The sequence below is a fragment of the Paroedura picta genome, chromosome 11 (genome assembly GCF_049243985.1).
Source record: "Paroedura picta isolate Pp20150507F chromosome 11, Ppicta_v3.0, whole genome shotgun sequence".
NCBI classification, from domain to species: domain Eukaryota; kingdom Metazoa; phylum Chordata; class Lepidosauria; order Squamata; family Gekkonidae; genus Paroedura; species Paroedura picta.
Window position 1 is genome coordinate 66,317,455 of NC_135379.1, and position 27,653 is coordinate 66,345,107.

The window sequence follows — 27,653 nt, forward strand, 5'->3', positions numbered from 1 at the left end:
CCCGCCCCGGACACAACTGCGAGAAGCGGCAGCCCCGGCCGCCTCCCCGGTTGCCCCGGCCGGCCCGGGAAATTGCTGGGGGAGGCCGTCGACTGAACCTTCCGGAGCGGCGGGGGGGGGGAGGGGGCCGCTCGATCTCCGCCGTCGGGAGGCCGGCTGAGGGGCCGGGAGCTCCTCCAGGCCCCGCCGGGAGGTCGGCCGTCCAGGCGTCGGCGGGCGGAAGGCGGCGCCCCAACATGGCGCTCCCCGGCCGCCGCCCCCTTCCCGCCGACGGGAGGCTCCCTGGCCCAGCCCAGCCCAGCCCAGCCCAGCCCAGCCCCTCGCCGCACGCAGCGCCGCCTCCTTGGCCGGGCCGGGCCGGGCCAGCAGCGGGGGGCGGGGCGGGGCCGCCTTGGAAGCGGGCGGGAGGGACGGAGGGACGGAGGGGGCGGGCGGGCGAGAGTCAGCTGAGCCGAGACGGCAGCGCTGCCGGGCCGGGCCGGGCGGAGGCGAGGCGAGGCGAGCGCGCACCCTCCGCGGGGGACCAGCCAGCCAGCCAGCGGGGAGCCCAGGGCCCGGGCGGCGCCACCGTTGCTCGCCAGCTCTGCCCCCGTCGGGCCCCCCGCGGCCCACCCCCCCCCTCCCCCTCCGGCCCGGCCACGAGGGCGACGCGACGCGACGCGACGGGGCTCGCAGGTGAAGGGCTGCGCGGGGGCTCCGGGCCGGGCGGAGAACTTGGGCGGGCGGGCGGGCGGCGGGGCGGCCGTGGCCATTGCATCAGCGGCCCGGGGTGGAGCCAGGCGCGCCCGCCCGCCGACGGGAGCTGGCCGGGTCTGCCCGGGAGTGCGGACGCCCCCTCCCCTCCCCTCCCTCCCCTCCCCTCGGCGCTTGTGCGGCTCCTTCAGCGGGCGGCGGTGCCTCGAAGGCCGGCCCAGTGCTGGTGCTCCCGCGCGCCTCCCGAGCGCTCACCTCGAGTGTCGCTTGGCTGCCCTTCAAGGTGCCCGCGGGTGGCTCCCACGCGCTCCCACAGCCCTCGCTCGCAAGGCAGCTTTCGACCGCGGTGGGGGGGCGGTGGGGGGGGGGTCCAGATCGGCCAGCGATGGGGATGTCCGGGAAGGGGGGCTGGAGGGCTGGAGGCGAGAGGGGCCGTGTGCGGGTGCGCAGAAGACTTGCTCGGTGTGCAGAAAGGCCCGCGTTCAGCGCCAGCGTCTCCAGGGGAAAGCGGGCCCTCCTGGACAGCAGTCGGAGTCGGAGGTGCCGCTGATCCCTGGGGGTCTGGCCTGGTATGCTCAGTGGGCTGGGAACAGCTGGCCCTCTGGAAAACTCTTGGCCAGACCCCGTCCTTTCCTGCTGGAGTGAAAGATGTCATTTTCATCTCACGCCTCTGTGTGTCTACTTAGAAATAAGCCTTTGTATGGTTTGGGATCTAACAGCTGGAATAAAAAAAATTACTTTCTCCAGCCTATTTTATGTACATGCACTACAGCAGATTGCTTACAGTCTCCCTGCGTTGATTCTGATGGGGACGACGACACAATCTCCTTCCTTCCCTATTAAGACAAATGCGTCTTTGGCTGGATCGGACCCACATTTTCCCTTCTGCTGTTGAACCATGGGAGGTTGGCACAAAGTTTTATTATATGGCTGGTAGAAAATGCCGTCTCAGTGGCTGGCTTCACTGCCACTTGTGTTAAGGACGGGCTTTTAGTGTTACGAAACAACATAAAGTCCGCAGGCAGCTTCCTGGTGCACAAGACTTTTGGGCCACATTATCAGTTGTATGCCAAACTCACAAACTGTGCTTGGTGTGTTCTGTGAACGGAGAGGTGCACCTGAGAAAGCGGCCCTCAGGGGTGTGGGTCAAGTTGGCTGGTGATGCTCTCCCGTTAACCCCCTTGTGGATTGAGAGGTTCTTGTGGGATTGTTTGTTTGGTTTTGATATCGGGGAGAGGTGAAGATGTGTAGAGTTCTTCTGCTTGTGAGGACCTGCAGACAAAGGAAGTACAGGCCTGACTGGGAAATAGCCAGGAGTCCGCCCCATGTCCTTCTGCATTGTGGGTTTGCTGGGCCTAATTTTCTCCTAGAGCCGCCCCTGAAAGGTCCAGTTTCCAAACTGGTCCCTTCTGTATAGTTGCAAAAGTGAAAGAGCAGTGCTGTAATAGAGCAGCTCTAAAATAATTTGGGACAACATTGTATTAAAAAGTTCTGGAAGTGCCAGGGTTTCATGCTATAATTAAGCACTGCTTGGGCTTCCTTATTCCCCCTCCCCTCGGTTCTTATATAGCAACCATGTCAGATTTTTGAATTGCAAAAACAATGGCAAAGGTGTTAAATACTGCAGCTCTGCATGCCAGGGGGTCTGGGAGGGAAAGGGTGAAGAGAATTCCCTCATTTGTGTACATCTGACGGTTGGCCCCACCCTCTCCTCAGTTAGATGCAGAACCTCAAGTTAACCTTTTGGAAGTCAGTCGGTTCACAGTAAGTTCCATGTACCTCCATGAACATGTCATGTAAGGTGTGCTTCTGTTTTTCGTAAGTAAAATTTCTTTCTTGTACCTTTGGAATCAAACCATCTTTGTAATTTGCTTGAGCAGTGTTTTCTGTTAACTGGGAAATGTGGAGAATCAGGGACACGGCGGAAAACAGCTTCGGTGCTTCCAAGGCAAATGATTTTCATTTGACCCAGGAAAAGGTTCTCTGCGTTCATGGACTAGTCGCATTTTATAGCACTTGAAATGGTACCAAGAAGAGCAAATCCTAGAATTAGGAGCGAGAGAGTTAGGAGGACAGAATCTTTCTTATTTTTTTAGAGGAAAATTTCTCGTAAATGAAATGAAAGAGGAAAATGTGGTTGAAAATAAGAACTGGAATGATTGCTTATTAACCTTCTGGAAGGGAAAGCAAGCTTTCATTAAAGTGCCCGCTGCAATTTTCTGCAGGGATGTTTGGCAGGAAGACGGTGGCCCTGCCTTCATAAGAGTTCTCGTGGAACATCTGTAGCCTAGTGTGGACGGACGGACGGCCTCTTAAAATCCGCCAGAGCCTTAAAACTCAGCTTTTGCAGGGGAAAATGTTCAAGTAGTGGCCTTGAGTGTGACCTGATCAACCAGGGGATCGAGAAGGGGAGGGGGGGGGTGTGGAGGAAACGTCTGCTAATGTGCCATTAATAACCATACTTAGCATTTGCACAGCACTCCAGTGTACGGACGGCTCCGGGCACAGGGTCCCTGCACTCTGCAGTTCAGGATCCTCCTGGGCTGAGGGGAGCGGGAGGGGCCATGCCCTCCTTCGTCCAGTGAGCCCCTGGAGGTCTGCCCTGAACCTTTCCTCCTGAGCCCCGTGCAAAGCCAGTTTTAGACGTGATGGGGTAGATCTGAGCTAGTTTTCAGTGCTTGCAGGAGCCCACTTTGTAGCTGCAGACCTGGATTGGTTTTTGGTTTGAACGCAGCCATAACTGCGCTTCATGGGTGGCTGTGCGGGACCAGAAAAACGAATTGTCGTATTTGATGAAGTGGCACTTGGAGGACTGTTCCCTCAGGCAACAACCAGCTTGATCGATTTTCCTCGAAAGGTTCTAAGGGGTATTTATTTTCTTGAGGTGGGAATCCTTTATTCAGATCCTTATTTTTTTTTTGGGGGGGGGGAGGGAGCATTAGCTCCTGTCATAAGGTAATGCCGGGCACAGTGGCGTGGGATATGTTGGCACCGGGGGCTGTTTGGCTGGAGAATGATGTAGGAAGCGTCTGCAGGCGTGCCATAGGGCCAATGCGCTAGTCTAGGCTGCCAGACTGCTAAGCAGTGGCCCTGAACTTCCATACGCAGAAGCTGGGGAGCTCCCTGGCTGCCCCCACGCACCCCTTTACGCCTCTTGCCATGCATGTGAAACTACTTGGCAGCTTGATGTGGCAACTGGGAGTGAGCCGTTGGCACCCGTGTTGCTGTCTGCCCTCGCCTTCCCTTCCTCTCCCCACCACAGACACCCTGTGAGGTGGGTGAGGCTGAGAGAGCCCTGACGCTCCTGCTCTGTGACTGGCCCCAGGTTGCCCAGCTGGGCATGGAGGAGCAGGGAATCTAATCCAGGTTGGAGGCTGCCTCTCTTAACCACTACAGCAAAGGCTTTGCCTGGGGAGGCTTTTGCCGTCTCTGTTGAGCTCTGACAACCAGAATTCATATGCTTTGTACCCCTGCAGTGCGATTCGAGGATGGGGCCTCGTCACAAAGAGGCTGTGGTGTCTCCTTGGAGCCAGCCTGCCAAGTAGGGTCTGATCTATTGGACCTGCTTTCGGAGGTCCCGCCAACAGTGGCTTTTCCAAGCAAAAGGGGCCAGGCTGTTAAACTGATGGCCTCCGAGCCATAATAGACATGAGCGATTTTTATCTTTTGCTTTCCGAACAAATATATAATCAGGGACTATGTAAAAGTTGCCTCCGGAAGTTGGAGTAGTTCAACTCGGTGGCACGGTGGAGACGCAGCGATCGTGGGGAGCGTTCAAGTGGTAGCTGCCCTGGTTTGAGTCATGTGTCCTTTGAGTGCACGCTCTAGCGTTCTCTTGATGCTCTCCATTGTCCCAAGGGCCTCAGGAGCAGAAGTGTCAGAAATGCTTCAGTGGGGCGGAAGAGGGCAGTTAGGAGCATTTCAGTTGTTTGGGCTGCTTCTGTATTCTACAGATCAGTTGAGTCTGCTGTAGGAATTGTCAGCTTTCTTGTCCTTTAAGGTAGCTCCTGCTATTGGGAATTCTTCTAGATTTGCCTTTCTCAACTTTTTTTACCATTGAGAGCTCCCCAAAATATTCTTCAGGCTTTGAGAAATCCCCATAGTGGTGCGATCGTGCAGAATATGGTTAGGAAGCAGAGCTGTGTCCACGCTCACCCGGGGCCCCTCCCCTCCCCACCCTATTCAGGCCCATCATTGGTTATTTTAAGAGGGGGGAAATGGGCCTCCATGACCATATATGGTCCTATCACCTTGTAAATGTTTAATAAATTTACAAATATATATATAAAAATTAAGCCACTCCCACCCATTCAGGAAACCCTTCCAGGACTGTCAGGATACCCCAGGGTTTCACGACACCCCCATTGAGAAGCCTGTTCTGGGTTCATCTGCCGGGTGCCATGTTGTGTTGTCTTGTATACATAGTAGCCGGCCAAAGGCTCAAGGCCTGTTGGTTGTTTGTCCAGGCCCAAAGTTTATCTGGGATGGTCTTCTGATGCTACCAAGGTTTCTTAGTCACCCAAGAGATGAATTTGTTAACAACCTGTTCTCCCTCCCTTCCTGGCAAGGTTCAGCCTGGGTGATAACTGGCTGGTGAATCAGTCTGTGTATATAAACAGAGGCTGGCCAAGTGCGCGTTTGAGGTCATCTGGCTCCTCGCCCTCCCAATCTGCGTACTTTGGAGGCTCCTTAAATATTACATAATTCCATGGGAGCTGGTTTTCGGAGAACTGTTCCCATGCAGTCAGGGAAGCTGCTCTCGGGTGTCTGATTCCGGTGTGGCCAGGGGGCTGCTGAAGAGCTTGCAAGGGTGGCTGGGGATGGTAACTTAATTTGTTGAAAGCCAGAGGTTTTGAAGTCTTTGGCTGCCCTCTGGACTTGATCTCTACAGCTCTACAGAGTGAGAGAGAGTGGCTAGGAAGAAGGATCCACTTCTTAACTGGTTTTTAATAGCCCCCACAAAGCACACCAAGAAAGAATGTTGATTGAACAATGGAGAGCCTAGCCTGCAGCAGATTTCCTCGATCTCTGGAGCTCCCCTCCCCCACCTTTGGCTCTTGCTTTTTGTATCATCCTAGCTTTTCTCAAGAAAACCTTGTAAAATTAATTAATCATGAAGATAACTTGGTAGGGCGCATTTCCATTTATTTGTGACACTAACAAATCTCAGGAACCCTGCTGTAAAAATCCTGGAAAATAATTTTATGTGCAACTAGACGTCAACATTCTGAAGTAAAACATTTTTGGACAGGTTTGATATTCTCTCTTTTTAAACAGAAATTTTGAGCCCTGTCTGCAAGAAGCTGTTGGGGACTTGTTGGAAAGTCAGGTGATCCATTTTGGTTTGTATTAATTGCTTGCTTAATTTATTAGAGCAGTCTATTTGGAAGAGCATGAGCCCATGGCATCTCCCAACTTCCGTAGTTTAAACAAGGGCAGGAAACAAAGGGGAATCTTTGCTGGCAGACAAGATGTTCAAGGTGGGAAATCAGCCGACAAGAGAAGGCCTCTGGTCATAGGTAGACTGCATGCTTCACTAACCCATGTTATGCTACTGAATTCAACCTGTGGTGTTTCAAGGTTAGCTCTGTCCACTATGGTTCTCAACCTTCCTAATGCTGTGACCATTTAATACAGTTCCTCATGTTGTGGTGACCCCCAACCATAAAATTATGCAAGTGCTCTTTTAGAGAAATTAAACCAAAACTGACCAGTGGTGTGAATATCTATGGTTCATTATCTTTATATAGCTGTCGCTGTATAAACATAAAAGGCTAAGGCCTAAGTGGGTGGAGAGCGGGCGGAGTCAGTCTGGGTGAGGGCCCAATGGATTTGGTTCTCACCAGGACAGACTAGAGTTCCGGCCAGTCGGGGGGAGCGAAGCCAAAGTTCCCGCCCACCCAGCCCAGCCAGGGGCAATCTGGAGACATCACTGCCAGTCTGCTCCTGACCACCACAGGGAGAGGAGGTCAGCAGGGCTGCCAGGGGGATGAGAACAGAGGCTTGGACAGGCTGTGCCAGCCCTTTTCGCCCCAAGGCTGTCCTAACTGCACATTGCCTCAGTCCAACTGCAAATTGCCTCAGAACCCTGACAGAGCTGGCAGGAGGCTGCAGAGTGCGCTCCCTCCCCCTCCCTCCCTTCAGGCCTGCTGCGAAGGAGCCTCTGACTGAGGGGAGGGAGGTATTTCCAAGAGCAACGCAGGGGAGTCAGAGGGCATGGGTGTGGGCCTTCCTTTTGAGGGGGGAGAACTTTCCCCTTCTGCCAAATAGTTGGCTGACAGGGAGGCCACAGAAAAGCCCCTTCTCACTTAAAATACTGCTCTGGCCGGGGGTTAGACACAGCCAAGCCATGTGTCTTTCTTCTTTGCAACTCTCTGCAGATTTGAGGCCACTGCACAGCGTTATTCTGCACATAAAACTGGATGCTGTTGTAGAGGTTCGTTTGTCTCCTGTTTCATCTACACAACAAGCCTGTGCAGTAGTCATTCAATACAACAACAACCTGTGTGAGAAGCCTTAAATGTTTCTTCTCTACCACAACCCTGTCCAAAGTAGCCCTTTCTGCCTGGGAGGCTGATCTTTATACTCTGCAGGTGAGCTGTAATTCCAGGAGCTCTCCAGGCCACACCTGTAGGTTGGCTACCCCTGGATTGAAAATATTCCTGGAGGTTTGGAGGTGGGACTTCAAAATCGTACAATGCCTCAGAGTCCAGCCTTCAAAGGAGCCATTTTTGCCTGCAGTTGGGAGGGAGTGGTGCAGGAGTGTCCCTCCTGGGCTATGGGCTATGGCCAGCCCTTACCAGCAACTGTTTGTATTCTGGGGCGCAGACAGACAGACCAGCATCAGTTCTGTAAGTCTGGAAAGTGCAGGTAGATCTATATAAATATTTACAGCCTGAAACTGTAAATAGTGAACAAGTAAATAGCTAGAGAGACATGGGAACTTACTTGACTTTTTCCAACCTTGGCCTGGCAAATAAAAAAACAGTAAAAAAAACCTTACTAAGGTCAAGACTGCTGTGCACAGAGATACTTCCTTTTAGGGTTGCCAGCTTCCATGTGAGGCTCTCTACCTCACCTCCTTTATGGGGAGTCTGCTATGGGGAGAGGAAGGGAAGACGATTGGAACATGCTTTGAGACACCTGAGGCCTGATGGGTCACTGTGGCCCATTCCCAGTTCTCTCAGACCTCTCACAGCCTCACATCTCTCACAGGTTGTCTATTGTGAGGAGACAAAGGGAAAAGGTGTTTGTAAACTGCTTTGAGACTCTTTTGGGTAGTAAACAATAAGTTACAAGAATCCAGTTCTTCTTCTAAGGAGCAACCATGGAAGAAGCATGTGGGCACATAACATTTTATCAACAGTTAAAAAATGGAGACAGAAGGAACAGGGTGGACAGCTGTGTACTGTGACTACCCCATGTGTATTAGGGCAGAGGAACATTTTGGTGTCTGTGGCCTAATTCAGGGGTAGTCAACCTGTGATCCTCCAGATGTCCATTGACTACAATTCCCATGAGCCCCTGCCAGCATTTGCAGTCAGGGGCTCATTGGAATTGTAGTCCATGAACATCTGGAGGACCACAGGTTGACTACCCCGGCCTAATTCACACAAAAAAGGAAATGACACAGAACTGGGAGGAATTGGTTGCCATGTAATCTCTCCCTTAGAAGAGTCTCTAGTCTGATTTTCCCTTCACATATCGGAAGACATGGCTCTGGAAAGCTCATCTAGCCGCCCCAACTAGAGGTCAACTGGACCCACCTGTCAAACTATATAACAACTCTTGAACAAAAATTTCCTATAGCACTAATAATAATTGGTGGAGGTTTCATTGCAAGAATGGGTGCAAGTGATATGAAACTGTGTAACTATATTGATTTAAACCCAGATGAAGTCTGCTCAGATATCTTCTCTCACCCGGTCTACCAAAGACAAAGAGCTAAATAGAGCAGTACATCATCTGATTGATCTGTGTCTCCCTGCAAATAAAATTCTATTAAATTGACGCAGTATAGGAGACACGCCGGGTGAATTCAGGTCAAGACGTGGAGCAAGTGTCATCGATTATATTATTATCCCCTCTGTCCTGAAAGGAAACATCAACTTCTACAGAGAGTGACCATCTTCCACTAACCCTAACCTTAACAAGCCCAAACAGCCCTGAACCTCTGTCCACTCGTGACACAGTTGAGCAGATTATCTGTCACAGATGGTTTACCAAATCTGAGGTGCGAGCCCATGAGTTTTTTGACAAAAATGCCTCACTTGCACTCTGCCACTGTGTGGTAGTGGCTAGTACCATCAACGATGCCCTTCAAAACTACTCGACCCTTGCTCCCCAATCAGCTGAACTGTGCCTTAACAGGTCTCTTTGCCAAAAATCACATCCCTTTGACTCTGTACACTGCTGGGTTTATAATACTGTAGGTTTGAGAAACAGAAGCTGAGGAAATTGTTTAAACATATAAACACACCTCAAGGGTTCAAAGAATATTTCGAAGCAACAAATAAATTCTACAGCCTTAACCAAGGCCTGGGACAACCTAACACGGGCTCCTCAACCTCGTCATAACTGGCTGTTCTGGCAACTTGTGGGCCAGGGCCTTGGAGGCACTCGCTCTGCACCAAACTCCACTATTAACATGGAATCTTGGATAGATCATTTCTCTAAAGTCTTCTATGATTCCAATTTGCCACCTGATGGGAATGAAGAATTGTTAACACCTGGGGTCTCCCCACTGGTCTCCAGTCAAAGAAAATTAAATCAGAGAACTCATTTCCAAACTCCGATGTGGCAAGGCGAAAATCTTTCAAAAATTTGCTAACTATTGGGCCCCTCTCCTTGCTTCCCTTTTAACCAAAATAAATTCCAGCGGTTCCTTCCCTGCCTCCTGGAAAGAAGCACTAGTCGTCCCGATTTTCAAAAAAGGTGGCCCAAACCTCCCAGCTAACTACAGACCTATCAGTCTTCTTTCTGTCCCTGGTAAAATCTATGCTAGACATCTTAGATCCAGATTAGTGGAGTGGTCAGCTACTAAGATGGGGCCAGAACAGATTGGTTTAATGACGGGAAAGTCCACGCTTGATCATGCCTCTACCATCTAGCGGCTAAATACACCTGTGCCAACTCTATGCCACCTTTCTCGATCTGCAAGCTGCCTTCGATTCCATCCCTAGAGCTCGACTTTGGAAAAAACTATTAGACATGGGAATGGATTCCAGACTTCTGTACCTCATTCGTAACCTCCACACAAATACTGGCTGCCAAATCCGCAGTGCCAGGGATGGGAAACTTTCCGGCAGAATCTCTGCCAACAAAGGTGTTAAACAGGGCTGCGTTTTAGCTCCATATCAATTCAACCTTTATGTATCCGATCTGGCTGAAAATTGTACTGGAATCCGTTGCCACACCCCAACGCCATGAAGCTCTCTGGTCCTTCTCCTTTTGTACGCGGATGATGCGGTCCTCCTCTCTTGTACTAAGGTTAGCCTAAAAACCCTTCTCCAAGATTTCAAGCTACTGTAATCAAAATCAACTCCGGATCAACTTCACCAAATCTAAAATAGTTGTATTTTCTATATCCAGAAAGCTCACTAAGTAGAAAATAAATGAAAATTTCATCGAGCAAGTGCACCATTTTAAATACTTAGGAGTCCATTTCCACCACTCTTTTAAAAGGACCCTATATTGGAACCAAACATCAACCTGCACAAATCTCAAGGCAAATGTAATAGTGAGACTTTACTTCTCTAAGGCCCATAATGCACGGGCCATAACGCCCACGCTGGCGGTGGCAGCACTTCGGGGAAAATCCCTGATGATGCTTGCTGCCGCCGCCGCCAGTGCAGGCGCATCCTGGCCCAGGGCTACAGAAGGCCCACGTTAAGCAATGCGGGAACTTCCGCAGCTCCCTGGGTACGCCGGGGCCCGGCAGGGGCTGAGGTGGGCCGGCGCTGTGCATAATTGCCAGTGTTGGGTCTTTCGGCCCGCCCAGCCCCGACCTGCAGGGTCCCTTCAGGGTCACCGCACACCCCTGCGGCTCCGTGGAGCTGCGGAGCTGGCAGGGGCGACCCCCTGCCCCCACCAGTGCGTATGGAGGGGCCTGCCCCCCCACTCTCCTGGGCCCCTCCCCACCTTCCTCCCCGCCGCTTCCCTCCCTGGTGGGCAGAGATCCGGCCCTCCTGGCCCTGGTGTAAAGCGCGTGCGTGCTAACCCGGTGCAGTCCTGCATGCCGCGCCCCCATGCATACATGGGGAACCGCGGGGCATCGTGCCCCAACGGCACAGCGGCAGCACAGGGTAGCTGCCTCTGTGCATAACAGGTCTAAGGGAGGCCCAAACGTCCCTGCTGCTATTAAGATTTTTCAAACTATGCTGATCCCAAAACTTTCCTATGGCATACCAGTATGGGGTATAGACCTCCCTGTAGGAGTAGAAATACTGCAATTTGCCTTTCTTCGTCGATTATTGGGTCTCCCCAAATGCATTTCTGCCTCCACAATATATTTGGTGACTGGCGTCACCCAATTGGCCTCTCCAGCCTGGCTCCGTATCTTTAAATACTGGCTCCGCCTGAACTTTAGAGCCCCAGCTGGGAGCTTAGTCTACCTTATGTTGTCTGATAAGTTTCTATCTCCCTGGCTCGTGAAGATTAACATCAAACTAAGGTCTTTAGGCCTGTCTATTGAGCTCTTGGAAAACCTTAAAGAGAACCAAGCTAACAACACCATCAGGCAACGAATCTTGGAAAATCAGAACACTATTGTCAGAGCATGTAGAACATGCTCCCCCATCTTTTTTGATATTGATCCCCCAGCAAGATGAATCCCAGAGTACTTTACATCTTTAAAATCATCTTCCCTGAAGCAATTTTTATGCTAGCAAGGCTAAACCTTCTACCAATGGCAGTGACGAGAGGTCGATATGCTAAAATCTGATATGCCGACAGACTCTGCTCATGTCCCGCCAAGAAACCTGAGTCAGTGGAGCATGTTCTCCTCCTCTGTGAGCAACACAACCATCTTAGAGAATTTTACAGGTATCCTCTCCTGCGGGCAAGCAAGATCCAAGGTCCCTCCACAGTAGGGCACTCTCTTTTACTGGATCACAATCCTCAAGTGACCGAAGGCATTGCAAAATTCCTCCATGGGATTTTCTGCAAGTGATCTGGGATCTGAATTGCTTTGTCTTTTATATACATTTCTGTTACATTATTATGCCAATAAAGGTATTTGACTTTGACTTTGAAAGCTCATCTGTAACCACTATGCCAAAATTCCCAAAGGTCCCACACTCAACGAACATTCCACACCACAGATTCTTGACACCCATATCTCCACACCCCTGCCCTCATTTGCCACCACGCCACCACAACCTCCCACACAACACACACATTCAACCCCATGGCCTTACAGACTGGACAACTCCTCCCCTTCCTCTTCCCACTGCCAAGCTCTAGCACCCATTGTATTCTTGGAGACAACGGGCTTTGCCCCTAGTTGTATATAAATTGGGTTTTTTTCCTGGGGTTTCTCAGTTCATTTCTGCCTCTTATCTCACCATGTTGATCTTGCTCTTTCCTGCTGTTCCAGATGGACAAACGCTCTATTTCCATCTACCCTGCAAGGCTGTTGTGTGGATGGCACCACAGGCACCCTGTGAGGTCAGTAGGGCTGACAGCTCTTATGTTACTGCCCTGTGATAGCAGCTCTACCAGGGCTGTACACGGAGGAGCGGGGAATCAAACCTGGCTCACCAGATTAGGAGCCACTACTCTTAACCACTACACCAAGCTCTGAGCCCTTGAAGAACTGCTGCTGGAGTTGAGAGCATCAGACCAGAGAAATGGCGACTTTCCCTTGAGATAAGGAAACTTTGTTATCTTAATGTCGTTTAATTGTTTGATTCTTGTCAGTTACTCCTCTACATCCTTTGTGTGTGTGTGTGTGTGTGTGTGTGTGTGTGTGTGTGTGTGTGTGTGTGTGTGGAGGGAGTGGGGTGGTGGAGTTATCCTGGCAGGACTTTTTGAAATAGGGCACCCGCTTTTGCTAAATGTGAGGACCGTCCTTAGCTGAAAGGCTGGGCGAAAGTACCTTCTCGTTTGTGGGCTGTCTTTATAACTGGAATCCTTGTGGGTCTTTGAATGGCGGTCCATGGGAAACAGGCCAGTGGTCCTGCAATGCTGTGGCCTCCCTCTTGCAGACTGTCATGAATGTGTGGGGGCTGCTGGAGGGCTCAGTGGCTGTCCCTCCGGTATCAAACATCGGATTCTTCAGTGCTGAGGTCTGAACTCCGATCCATATGGTCTTTTGTCACAGAGCGACTAATTTTTAAAAGTTTTGAGTCCAGTGGCCCTTTTAAGACCCAACACAAATTTATTCAAGGTAGATGCTTTCGTGTGCTTGCGTAATTCTTCAGACATTTTGAAATGGAAGTTCATATGCCAGTTCATACGCATAGGTCACGAGTGAGCAGCACATTAGCACACAGCTTAAATTAATATGGTCTCTGTGATGGTTATGATATCCGGTAAGTCGTGTCCAACCCTTGGTGATTCTATAAGAAAGTCTTCGCCATGCACCCCTGTCTGACTGCTTCTTTTAGTTGGTTCATGGTCTTCCCTGTATTGGCTTTGATTGTGTTGAGCCAGTGGATCCTGTGGCGACCACGTTTCCTTTTGCCGCTGACCATGCCAAGCATTAATGATTTTTCTAGGGAGTTTGATCTCATGATGTGTCCAAAGTAAGTGAGCTTTAGCCATAATATTTTCCCTTCTAATGACATAGTTGATTTGCTCCTCTCTAAAATTATTTTGTTGGTGACTTTGGCTGTCCATTGTATTCGCAGCATTCATCTACAACACCATAATTCGAAAGCATTTATTCTCCTGTCTTCCTTCTTCAGGGTCCAGCTTTTGCATCCATAGGTTTTCATGGGGAAGACAACGGCGTTGACTAGCCGGCACTTTGTATTAAGGCTGATATCCTTACTCTTCCATATTTGGTTCATGCCTAGCATCATGTTCCCGCCCAGTGTTAATCACCGTTTGATTTCATGGCTGCATCCACCACTTTGATTGATCATAGAGCCAAGAAAGATGAAATCATCAATTCAATGTTCTCGTTGTTAATCGTGACTTTGGTGCAACTGCCAGTAGTTGTCATGATCTTGCTCTTTTTGATATTTAGGTATAGTCCCATCTTTTCACTTTCTTCTTTTCGTCCCTTTATCTGGGACTTCAGATCATGCTCCGATTCAGCAAGGAGTCTGCATAGAGGAGATTATTGATGTTACAACCTCCAATTTTGACTCCGATCATAGATTCTTCCAGATTAAGCTTTCGCATAATTACCTCTGCATAAAGGTTAAAAAGAAAGAGTGATAAGATACACCCTTGTCTCACTCTTTGGCTGACCTTGAACCAATCAGTGTCTCCATAGATTGTTCATACTGTGGCCTCCTGGTTGGTGTACAATGAACTGATGAGGTGGGTTAAGTGGGACGACACTCCCAATTCATGTAAGGCATCCCATAGCTGCTTGTGATCAACACAGTCACAAATGCTTTCGAATAATCAAATTGGCAGTGTGGTCTCGGGTGCCACGACCATGTTGAAAACCAGCCTGGACAACTGGTAGCTGAGCATCAGTGGTTGATTTGAGACTGTTCTGGATGATCTTAAATAAGATTTCACTTGCGTGTGAGATCAGGGGTATAGTTTGAGCAGATGTGAACATCTTTCATTAATAATGGGATAAAAATGGACCTTTTCCAGTCTGTTGGCCATGTGCCAGTTCCCCAGACTTTTTGGCATAATGCTGTGATTGCTTCTGGTGGAACAGATCTGAGTAGTTCCACTGGAACGTTATCTATGCCAGGAGCCTTATTATTTGGGAGCTGTTTCAGAGCCCAGATCACTTCTTCTTCCAGTATAGGCGGTTCCAGTTCGTGTCGGGTGTTTTTGGCTGGTGACTGAGGCACCTTGGTGTTTGCATATAATTCTTCTGCATATTGTCGCCATCGATCCTTGATGTTGGTTTGGTCAGTCAAGTCTTTTCCATTCTTGTCTTTGATGGTCACTTTACGAGCAGTGAAGGTGCTCCAAACTTGTTTCACCTGAGCAAAGAGGCTTCTGGTGTGGCCTCTAGTACACTCACCTTCCAGTCACTTGCATCTGTGTGGCCAGCATGCTTCCTTGTCTTGTCTAGCAGCACGTTGAAAATCTGCACTGAACCTTTTGAATTCATCTCTCAGGCCAGCAGCTTTTGCTACTCTTCGTTTTTCAGCAATGTTGATGGTGTCAGAAGTTAACCAACTGCATCTTCTTTCCTGCGTTTTATATGGTATATGTGTTCTGAAACAGCTTCTATGATATTAGACTGAAATTCTTGCCACAATTCCTCAGGTAGCTTCTCAGTAGTATCAAACAGTTAGAATTTGTTCTTCACTTCTACGGCACATGTTGGCAGAATCTTGGTGACATCAAGCTTATTTTGGGGTACATTTTTCTTGATATTATGTAATCTGACTTTCAACTTGGCCACCAACAGTTCGTGATCAGAGCCACAATCTGCTCCAGGAAATGCTTTTACTGCTAGAACGGAGCTCTGCCATCTCTGCCTGCAAAGGATAAAATTGATCTGATTACGGTGTATGCCATCTGGAGATGTCCAGGTGTATAAATGGCGTTTCAGTTGTTCATAAAGGGTGTTAGTGATGGTTTGTTTTCTTAACAGAACTGGATAAGTCTGTTACCAGCTTCATTTTAGTCACCTAGTCCACACCTACTGCAGATGCCCTGTTCTTGTTGGTTTCCAACTTTGCCATTGAAATCCCTAATAATGTATATTAATTCCTTTTGAGGCACCTGTTCAATTGATTCATGCACTTTTGCATAGAAATCTTTGATTTCATTTTCCTCAGCAGCCGTGGTTGGTGCATATTGGCTTTCCCTGAATTCAGATGGACATTATTCGGTCATCTACTGCTGTGTAACTTTCCACTGCACAAGCTGTTATCTTATCCGCATTAAAGGCCACACCATTTCTTCTGATACTGCCATGACCAGAAGAGTAGACTGAAGTCTTCGCATGGAAAGTGGCCATTGTCTGTCCCGTGTAGTTCACTGACGCCAAGCAGACTGGTGTTGTCGGGTCATTTCTGATTTCACAATATCCAGTTTTCCTTGCGACATTCCACGTACATTCCATGTTTCAATCCTTCTGGTTTTCTTTTGGCTGAGGCCTCTGCGTTCTCCATGGGCTACATCGGCAGCTAGGTGTCCATGAATGCCCAGGTTACTGGCAGAGAGCTGTCGCCTTCCCCGGTTCAGTGCTTTGTGGCCAGGGGGGCCTACCACTCCACACCATAGTTGGCGTGCTTTCCGTAGAATTTTCTTGGCAAGAAAAACGGGGTGGTGCGCCAGTTCCTTCCCCGTGCCTCTGCAATTGGCCTGCGGGTAGTGAGCTCCGCAGTTCACCCCTTCACCACGTTGAGGAATACAGCAGGACTTGAAGGGTGACGGCCTCTGTAGAGGGTTTCTTTCTGTAGCTCTGTGCTGTCATGCACGCTCCATCGATCATCCCCACCCCAATGCAGTGTGTGGGGATGGGAGATTCGTTGTGTGATGCAGAAGAACAACTTGTTGACCTTCTGAAGCCAAATCTTGGTAGGTCATATGTTGGGCCGTCAACCTGTTTCTTTTCTGTCTGCTCTACAATTAGGCTGGAGAGAAAACCCAAGGAAGGACTCCAACAGAAAAATTGCTGGGCTTGGTGGCACAAGCCAACTGTGACCTTGAACGCTTTAAAATAGCTTACAATCTTGGTTAGCTAAGAGGTCAAGGGACAGTCAATTTTCTACTGCTTTCATGTGGACTTAGTATGTGGATTTCTCCTTCCTCCCTGGACGCCTGCCTCGTTCCTCTCAGACGTGCCAGACACACAAAGCCCTGCTAAACCCAACATGAGCCCTCATTGCCTCCTATCACTCCTGCTGCGAGGGAGGCAGAGAGAGACACAGAGAGAGCTGCCCCAAGCTGCTGACCAGCCCTGCTTTCCTCCTAAGAAGGAGCTCCAATTACTTGCTATGCCTCCTGCTGCAAGGTATACAGGAGAGAGACACAGGGAGGAGAGAAAGAGACACAGAGAGAGATCTGCACCTCCCAGTGTCCCCTGGGTCCTAGCGCCCATCGCATTCTTGCTTGCAATGGGCTTTCTTGCTAGTATATTCATCATAACAAAATACCCCACCGAACAGCTGCACAATATGAGGCTAAGTTTCAGCCTTCTCTAAGGTGGTGTGACAAGACTGAGAGGCTATGTTTGGTAATGCTTATGTGTGTCAGCTGGAGCTTAGGATGCTAAAACAAGGGGTGGGAGGAGCCAGCCAGTCTTGGTCACCGCAAGAGGCTGCGAGGGAAGTCCTTGTGAAAATAACCACTTGGGGTCTCCCACCCTGCCTGGCCGAGCAGGGGCTGAAGAAGGCTTCCCATCTCTCTTGAGCTGAGCGGAAGGAGACAGGCAGACTTCCCAAAGAGTGGAATTCACTGCGAGAGGATGTAGTGATGGCCACTGAGAGAGGCTTAGTGGGCTTTTGAAACGGATGAGAGAATAGGACTACCTGTGGCTGCTAGCCCTGCTGGCTCTAGGGAGCCTCCACTCTGAATCCCAGGGGGGCAAGAGGCAACCTCCGGGGAAGGCCTCGGCCTCCCTGCCCCGTGGCTGGCCGTCCAGAGGGACTGGTGGACCCCTGGGTGAGACGGGAGGCTGGACTCGATGGACGCTCCCTGGTCTGATGCACTAGGGCTCTTTGGATGTTATATTCTTAGAAGTTTCTATTTTCTTTTTTTTAGAGTGAAGATCCATTTACTATTTTATTTATTATTATTTGGATTTATTACCCGCCACTCTTGGCTAAGCCGGCTCATGGCAGGTTACAAGATAAAATAGTAAAAATACAATTCCCTAAAAAACCCACTGAAACAATTAACAAGAAAAAACCAACAAGAACACGGTGGCTAGCCAACCCCCCACCTACCCCAGCTGCGAAGCTAGGGGGCCTGCTGGCCATCATTGTTGGAATATGTTGGGATAATTTCCCTCATTGCTCATTTGGGGTGGGGGGCACAGATCTTCTCTTCGCCTTGGGCTCACCCATAGACCTGGTGGAAGAGCTCCGTTTTACAAGCTCCATGAGATCTTACAGTATGCTTATCCCTTTCCCTTTGTCCTTTAGCCTTTGTGGGGACAAAGAGAGTGACCTGAAGGGACAAAGAGAGCGACCACCTGAAGGATGTGATGAACAGTGGAGCATTCTCCTGGTTTCCTGTGGGAAAGACAGCAGCAGTAACTTTTAGGTCAGGGCCAATATATGAAGGGAACTGATTTTATATTACCTAAGACAATAATAGAATATATTCTTATAATAGATTATACTCTCATATGTATCAACAATTACTCTGCTAAGAAAGATGGTAATAACTTCTAGATCAGGATCAATATGTGGTGGGAACTGAATATGTATGCTAATATGTATGCTAAAAGAGGACGGCAAACTATACTTCATAGGTATTAACAAGACGGCAGTAGTAACTCTTAGGTCAGGGCCAATATATGAAGGGGACCGACTTTATATCACTTAAGATAATAATAGAATATATTCTTATAACAGATTACACTCTCATATGTATAAACAATCATTTCGCTAAGAAAGATGGTAAAAACTTCTAGATTAGGATTAATTAGGATTAATATGTGATGGGAATTGAATATGTATGTTAAAAGAGGATGGCAAACCATATCAGCTGGTCGCTTTTTTTCTCTTTTACTTTTCTGTAAATGCTTTATATAAAAATATATATATATATAAAGAACTGCCAATCCTACTCCAATTCTCCAGCCTGTGGAACCAGCAACTCATATCTTATTTGCAAGAAGCTTTTGTAAATAAAATGCTTGAATGTCAAAGAAAAAAAAAGAAAAAACAAAGAACTAGCAACAAGGAATTACCTTAAAAAGAGGGAGACGGTAGCAAGCAAGATTACATGCAAACTGTGAAAGAACAGTAAATAAATAAAAAGTAAACTTGACAAACAAGTAATAACAGGGAATTTCCTTGGAGTACGGAGGCAAGATGACCTACACAGCCAACCGGCAGCTGGCTCATAATTCACCAGTTTAGCTGGGTGCTGTTTCAAGGTGCCAGAATATTCAATCTGAAGAACATAACATCATATAATATAATGTCAAATTATTCGTTGTTGTTGTTAGGTGCGAAGTCGTGTCGGACCCATCGCGACCCCACGGACAACGATCCTCCAGGCCTTCCTGTCCTCTACCATTCCCCAGAGTCCATTTAAGTTTGCACCTACTGCTTCAGAGACTCCATCCAGCCACCTCATTCTCTGTCGTCCCCTTCTTCTTTTGCCCTCGATCGCCCCCAGCATTAGGCTCTTCTCCAGGGAGTCCTTCCTTCTCATGAGGTGGCCAAAGTATTTGAGTTTCATCTTCAGGATCTGGCCTTCTAAGGAGCAGTCAGGACTTTGTTCGCCTTGCAGTCCAAGGGACTCGCAAGAGTTTTCTCCAGCACCAGAACAGCATACTGGAGAGCGTTACCCTGCTTCCCCTGACCAGAGAGGAGCAGCACCTTATGGTCCAACTTTTGCAGCCATACATTGCAACTGGGAATACCGTAGCCTTGACTAGACGCACTTTTGTTGGCAGGGTGATGTCTCTGCTTTTCAGGATGCTGTCTAGATTTGCCATAGCTTTCCTCCCCAGGAGCAAGTGTCTTTTAATTTCTTTGCTGCAGTCCCCATCTGCAGTGATCTTGGAGCCCAGGAAAATAAAATCTGTCACTACCTACATTTCTTCCCCATCTATTTGCCAGGATGTCAAATAATATAATATCATATATCATATAATTCTAGATTAATAATATAATTCCAGTATAATAATATAATTTCAATGTTTTTGTAGATACCAGCTTTTTTGAGTGAGTACCTCTTTTTGTTGTTTGGCTTTACTCCTTTTCCTCCCCTTGGGTTCTGACTATGTATATATAGATCCCTTTTGGCAACACCTGATTTCTGGCTTGGGTTTTCAGAGTAGAGGGGTTTTTTTTGTGGGGGGGGGGGCTGTACTTTATAAGAGTTTTGGTCTAGATAACATAGTGTGCACATCCATGTTTAATGCTAGAACTCTTTTCCTGGAATGGGCAAGGAACATATGCTGGTTTTTCTGTGCAGGCTCTAGTTGAGATACTTAAGTACCCTGCTAAAAATAACACTTCTATTTTAGACCAGGGTCCAGAGAATAATTTGCAACTTCTCTAGCCTGTAATCTGAAAGAGCAGACTGGTATTAAACAGAAGACAAATAAACATTTTCTCCTTAATTATATCTTTGTCTGTTTAGCAGTCAGCTCTGCCTTATCTCTTCTTTTTTTAAAAAATAAGTGCTTTCAGTTAATCCTGTGTTTCTTCACCGTTTTTGTCTGAATTTGCAAAATTCCTAGAAGGCTAAGAGGAGAAGGAGCAAAGAAGTCAAATAAAGGTCTTTGGGTCTTGCAAATGAAGGTAAATAAATAATGTCACAGTTTTTTTGTGGCCAGTAATGCGTGGCTTTAGTCTGTACAAGGAAACACTGTGGGGTGGAGGCAGGAAGTGAAATCTCAGTTCTGGCAAGGGCAGTTGTAACTAGTTTTTCTTTTAAATAATGTTTGCCATTTACACATCTCACAGTGTTGCTATGACATGTGCATAAGCAGTACACTTGGCAGCAGATAATAACTTTTGGTGTTCATTTAGCATTTTGTGTATTTGAGGTATATGTAAAATGTCTGAATGGCTCCATTAGGTAAATCAGGAGGAAGATTCCGGGATTTTCTTAGTCTCTCCATATCCTGGGAATCAGAGAAATGCAATAGATTTTCCTCCTTTAAGCGTTACTCCCAAGTTCTGGTGAGGTTGGCTTGCCAGAGAGGCCCTTCTTTTTGAGAGGCTGCTGTAATCTTGGGCAGCATAGATCTTGTCTGCAGGTAACCTTGGATGCTGATGTGCTGTTCTGGTATCACAGCCTGACTGGTGGGTACGCCCAGTCTTACCTAATAGCACCGCAGATGACATGCACATCACTAGAGCAGCATGGGGGTGACTTTGGGTTGTTACTCTCCTGGTAGTGGCGGGTGATGCCCAGGGGATGCTCTCTGTCCCCTTCTCTTGCTTAACGGAAGTGGCAGGAAGGAAAAACAGCATGGGGAAATCACACCCTGTTTCAAAACAGGAAATGATATCAAAGTGCTTTAGGAATGTCAACAGTCTCCGTGGAAAAACCATATGGGTTTTGAGATTCCTAGGGCAGATGTACTCAACCTGTGGTCCTCCAGATGTTCATGGACTACAATTTCCATGAGCTCCTACCAGCAAACACTGGCAGGGGCTCATGGGAAATGTAGTCCATGGACATCTGGAGGACCACAGGTTGACTACCCCTGTCCTAGCATCATGGTGTCACTTGCCACTTCAAAACAGGAAGTGACTTCCAAGAAACTTCCACCCCTCAGAGGCTGGCATCCTAGAGTGACTTCCAAGATGGCAGCTGCCACACTGGTCAGGGTCATGTGAAAACCATACTTTGTTGAGTGGTGAAGCTAATGGCTGTGGTGGACACACAAGGAAGCTTGGTGATAAAGGAAGCTTGGCTTTTACATAAAGACTTCTTTCTTTGTTTTTCTGGAAGCAATGCAAAACAGCTCATTTGAAAATTGGCTTTTAGACTCTACAGAGACTTCCTGTCTTATGGTTCTTTCTGTAAAATGTTATACTGGGTCCATCCCATTATCTCACTTGTTGGTATTCAAAGCTGTGTGAAAATAGACATAACAGACGCACTCAGACAGATGTTTTGAGCACACCCAAGTAGGCGAACAGTTAAGGCCAAAGCATCACTGAGTGAAACCACATATTGTATGGGGGCAACCAACCTGTGGCTCTCCAGATGATCATGGACTACAATTATCATAAACCCCTGCCAGATAAGCTGGCAGGTTCTTATGGGAATTTTAGTCCATGGAGATCTGTTATTCAATGTTTCATTGTTACTATAAACTTTGGGGTTACAATTACGTGTGTGATTAATTTCTTTCATGTATTCGGGGGCTTCGTTACACACAATACTTATTTCTTACTCAGTAACGCTCTGTGTTTTGTGTGCCCCGCTAATGGTGGTCTACTAAGACAGACAGACAGACAGACACGTTTATGACGGTCTGTGACCAGTACGACTTGTGTTAAGTACACCTGAGAGGATTTGTGATGTGCTTCACGGTGATAGCCACACTTTCTTCATCCTGGGCCTCTGTGCTTTTAAGCAGCTTTAACTTGCTTGGCCAAGGATAATTAATACGTGAACCCGCAAACATTTTGTGCTTTTGCTGCATTTGGATTAAGTGTTCTTCCTTGCATAATTATGGCTGACTCCAGCACACCGACAGGTGGGAAATCATAGACTTAGCTAAAAGTTCAAGCCAGTATCTGCTAATTCATTAAGATCCCGTGAGAGTTCCTACGTGGCAACCTGGGGAGGAAAGGTGGCGACCTGAGCGTGTTGCTGTGACCTGCCCGTTGCTCTTCCAGAGTGACCTCGCTTTTGGAATAGGGGTCAGGGAGCAAGGCTTGAGCAGAGCTGCTGCTGTGTGCCGGAAGGATGGGGTTGCAGTTCTTGGCTGGGAGAGAAGCAGGTAGCATCTCTTCTCCCCCAACAGAGGTTTTCATACTACAAATAACTGGGGGGGGGGGGGTGGCAGTGAAAACTGCCAGTAAATTGCATATGAACTCTTCTAAATCTATTCCTGCCAAGACTTCTAGATTGGGCACAAGTTAGCCGTGGTGGAGGGATCAGAACGCTAAGGTGGAAGTGGTGCACAATAAAATCAGAGTCCAGTAGCACCTTTAAGACCAACAAAGATTTATTCAGGGCATGGAAGTGTGGTGATGAATAGTGAACTTAAAAGTATTGCATTTCTTCTTCCCCTCTAGCTTCTAAGAGGGCCGGTAAGAATTGGCTATCCCTGCCATGTAACTGTATTGGCTTGGCAACACCATAAAAAACCATTCTATTTTGATCTCAACAGAACAGCTTCCTGGATCTGGAGTCTACTCTGTAATGAGGGTTATGGGTGGGTTTTTTGCTTGGTGTTATGGAGAACACGTGTAAGCCTTAAGAAATGTTGGGGGGGGGGCGTCCATAGAGAAACTATTAAATGCAGGATCGCTTCTGGTAACTTTTTTAGTACTCGAACTTGATGACTTTTAATTACTTTATTGATGCAACTGATGCATTCCTTCTAATGAAATGCAAGGTTTCTCTAAGGTCATTTTCTTCCTCACTGCTTCCCCCTTCCCTCCCCATGCATAAAAATGTAAGAGAGGTTTGGGTTGACTTGTTTATGTTTTAGCTAAGCCAACTTTGTTTCAGATGACTGTAGTTTTTCTTTTCTTCTCACAGTAGTCTGAACTGCATTTAATTATTTGCACATAGTAATCTCCCCCCATCGTTGAGGCACTTCATATAATCCTAGGGTGGGAAGGGGCCATGGAGGCCATCTAGTCCCACCCCCTGCTCAGTGCAGCCTCCAGCATCCTTGAGAAGTGTCCGTCCAGCTGCTGCTTGAAGACGGCCAGGGAGGGGGAGCTCACCCCCTCCTTAGGCAGTCTTGCCAATATCTTGAAGGCTAGATCTAGGTCTTCAAGGAAAGAAAAGAGGGCATAAGAGTATAAGAGAAGCCATGCTGGATCATGTAAGCCACCTTGGGGACTTTTCTGAATAGTGCAAAGCAGTGTAGAAAAAACAACTCTTCTTCTTCATGGTGGTGCTGGAATGTATGGTCAAGTCATAGCTGCTTGAGGGCAAGCCCAAAAGCTGTGCTGAAAGAAGAAATGAACAGCGGTGGTTTGCCAGGGCCTACCTCTGTGTATTATTATTATTATTATTATTATTATTATTATTATTATTATTATTATTCGATTTATTTCCCGCCACTCCCTACAGGCTCGTGGCTGGTAACAGTAGTCTTAAAATCCCCCATTAAAACCCCCGTTAAAAGACTATAAAAATAGAAGAAGAAGAAGAAGAGTTGGTTCTTATATGCCGCTTTTCCCTACCCGAAGGAGGCTCAAAGCGGCTTACAGTCGCCTTCCCATTCCTCTCCCCACAACAGACACCCTGTGGGGTGGGTGAGGCTGAGAGAGCACTGATATCACTGCCTGGTCAGAACAGTTTTATCAGTGCCGTGGCGAGCCCAAGGTCACCCAGCTGGCAGCATGTGGGGGAGCGCAGAATCGAACCTGGCATGCCAGATTACAAGTCCGCACTCCTAACCACTACACCAAACCACTACACCAAATACCCAACACGGTGGAAAATACCAGTCTCCCCCACCCGAACAAGAGCATTGGAGGATGGAGGGTGATGATGACCATTTCAAACCCCCCAGGGGGGCAATGTTCTTCCTCGCCAATCCCAGCCTCCACCATAGACCTGGCGGAAGAGCTCCGTCTTGCAGGCCCTGTGGAACGATGACAGCTCCCGCAGGGCCCGCAGCTCTGTAGCAATTCTGGACTTCTTTGGGGGACTCCATGACAGACCCCGCTTAGGTTTTGTGATTGAACGCAGTTGAGCTAGCCTGGATATTTCAGATCAAGACCTGGCAAGATAAAACTGTGGCTTTCCCTCAAAACCTCCCAGGAGGGACAGTCCCCCCCCCCCCAAAAAAAAGCCCTGGTGGTTCACCTACCATAAGTATGATGAAGTAAGGAAAGGCTAGAACAGGGATTTCCATTGAGGGGAGAGCTTCCCAGGGGGTTTGTGGCCTTTGTCAGAAGTATAGTCAGCCACTGACATCACGAGACGTCACCCCTGTTGCTCTACAGGCCGAGTCTCTTTCTCCAGAATGGAAACAATCCATGATCAATCAGGCTGGCTCCTGCATCTACTTCTGCTCCCACTTCTCTGAAGGGGCAGGTCACTCCTTTGGGGATTTTTCAAAGCCTGGAAAATATTCAGGGGTCCCTCCACGGTCAATAGGTTGAAAAAGGGTGGGCGTGTTGTTCTCGGGTCAGAATGGACTTGCAGAAGCTGCTGCCTGACTTCACACAAGTGAATCCTAATATTCCTGTCTGTGCAGTGACTTAAGGGGAATGGAAGCTGGCATACAGAAGCTTGCCAAACCCAAAACATTTGAAGAATCTCCAGATGCATGCCTTGTGGAGGAGAAAAGAGATCCCAGCCTGGCTGGCAAGGAATTCCAAACAAAGAAACGGTGCTTTAACTTGGATGGAACGTTGAATGCTTTTGCGCAGGGGAGAATCCACTGTTGGTATTTTAGCTAAAATGGTATAGACTTTCGGTCCTATAAATAGCTGTCGGTTCATTTGGCTTTATTTTACATGTGAGCCCTTTGGGTGCGGTTCCATCTTTGACTTTAGTGGTTGATGGGACTTAAAATAGGTCAGCGGGTAGATGAACTGATTAGTTGGTTGGAGCCAGCCTTAATTGGAGCTGCAGGTTAATGCCGTGTTGTTTTATTTCTTGAGACTGGCTTCACGCCTGCTGCATTTATTTAAAATGTAACGAGAAATATTAACAGAACTGTCTTAGTCTTGTATCTGAAAGTAGAGCTCTAGGGAGGGGAAAATAGTTTACTAAAATGCTTTGTTGCAGAGCTTTGGATTTTTGGAGAGGGGCCTGCAATTTGTGCCTGTCTCCCTGTTTGCTCCTCCTTCATAGAATGATCCCACTCAGTCAGGGATGACATTTTGAATGTAATGTCACAAAGCTACATTACTAGTGTGGTTTGACTCTGTGTGACTGTCTCCAAGGGTAAATAAAACTGATTTGGAAAATGAAAGCAAAGCTTCCTCGCCTGGGCACATGAGTTATGCGAGTGCATAAGGAACAGAACTCCACTGGGGGCAAGAAGTCATCTTGGGACAGCTGTGCTTGTGGAGGTGGATTTTCTGGGGATAAAGTAGCCATTATTTTGGTGAATACAATCAGTTCTGAAGGAAATTTTCTTAAGCTTCTGATGGCGTCCATAATTCAGTCTTTCCTGGGAAAGGTCACTTGGCCTAGAGGCCAATCGCTGGAGGAGAGTTTTACAGATTCGGTGGAGCACCCAAAAAACAAATAAGTGAGTTGTAGATAAAATCAAGCCTCTCCTCTCCCTAGAACCTTATTCATTCATTCATTCATTCATTCATTCATTCATTCATTCATTCATTCATTCATTCATTCATTCATTTCACAGGGGGATGCATGAAACCTTAAATGACTAACCTAAAGCTGACATACTTGGGATGCGGAACAGTCCAGTGGTACTGGACGTTTTGACTGTGGAACAGCTCCTGAAATAAATTTTTCAAGGTTTGAGGAATCCCCCCCTCCTGTAAGTGATGTCAGCTGGCCATGCCTCTCTGTCACGCCCCCTGGAAGTGACACATCACCAGAAGTGACATCACTGACTGCATGCTTTGCCCTCTTTTCACTCCTTCCCACACTGTTATTACTATGGCAGCTCTACCTCATGTTGGTTTGAAAGAAGCTCAGAAGACGGCCCAGACCCCCCCGCCCACCATATCACGGCACAACAGGGGTGTGATGACACAGACAAGATTTTATGATGTCATCTGCCATGAACCATTTTATGCGAGTGGCAAGTTATCAATCAAATAAAATAAATAAAAACTTTTCGACCCCTTATGGGAGCACCTTTGAAATTCTGACAGAGGATCATGAGTGCAGCTGCAAAATAGCCATGACAGGAGGCACAGCTGCAAACAGGGAAGGGGAGAAGGAGGGCAACTTCTTTAAAAACTACTGTGGGAAAAGACGAATGGGAGAACAAATCTAAAACTGCGGTGGCCGCTGGCCCTGTTTTAACCTGCCCAGCCCATCAAACTCCTGCAGGGAAAGTGCCCACCTAGCTCTGCCCACTCCGTAAAAACACTCGTTGTGCCCCACAGACAGCGCTGCTGAGTCCTCCGGCACCCACATGCGCCGCATTAACTGCCCCACTAGGGCTTCTGCTACAGTGAAAGACCTTACAGGAGTGGCCCCCAACCTTTTTCAGGCTGGGGACCAGCGTCAGAATGGAGAGCGATGGCCCGGCCGCGCATGCGCCATGCATGGCCCTGCTCTCCTCTCCCCCCCGTCCACAGGAAGAAGCTTGCGGCCTGGGAAGTTTCTTACTGCGGGGGGTGGGGTGGGGGGAGGGAGCCGCGGCCCAGTGCCAAGGCCCTCGCTGCTCGGTGGTTGGGGACTACTGCCTTATAGTATCCTGTTCGTTGCCTGGCGGTGGCAAGAAATAAAAGTGGGAAAGGAAGTCACGCCAACATTGTGCCAGAACACTTACTTCACTTCTGGGCAAAACCATAATCTGGTAACCATAGAGTTTTTGCAAAATGCTAGAGCGCCCACCATGTCTTTCCAGGTTCTACTGGGAGTGACATGAACACGCTAGTGCCCCACTTCCATTTCCTCCTGCAGTTGACGGCTTTAACCTTGCAGTTCTTCCAGCTGTAGCGTCTATCCTCCCTAGCAGCCATTTCTTCCAGAAAACCTGACCTCTGTCATCTAGAGATCAGTTGTAGTTCTAGGACCCATAAGAGGCTGGCAACCCTAGTAGTAACTTGTGAGTAAGCTGCAAATGCTCAGATGAAAAGCCAAATCACCCATCCCAAAAGATGATTTCCAAGTTTTTTCATTATTTCAGTACTGTTCATGGTACTAGACTAGTTCTGTGCTAGTATAACTGTGCTGGTAGGGACCCATGGGAATAGTAGTCCATTGACATTGACATGGACAATCCTAGAATCATAGGAGCCATACAGGCCATCTAGTCCAACCCCCTGCTCAACACAGGATCAGCCCAAAGCATCCTAAAGCATCCAAGAAAAGTG

At 48.1% G+C, this 27,653-nt stretch overlaps 1 protein-coding gene across 5 annotated transcripts in view; it reads left to right on the forward strand.

The window, feature by feature from the left end:
- Nucleotides 1–455: 455 nt before the first annotated feature.
- GRB10 (growth factor receptor bound protein 10) overlaps nt 456–27,653 on the forward strand; it is a 171,138-nt gene continuing 143,940 nt past the window's right edge. The window contains exon 1 of one of the 5 annotated variants that reach the window (XM_077304161.1): nt 456–675. The gene's annotated coding sequence lies outside the window, so the exon portion shown is untranslated. Of the gene's footprint in view, nt 676–2,200; nt 2,512–27,653 lie in introns of those variants that run through there. The other 4 variants (XM_077304159.1, XM_077304163.1, XM_077304162.1 and 1 more) reach the window with 4 other exon arrangements.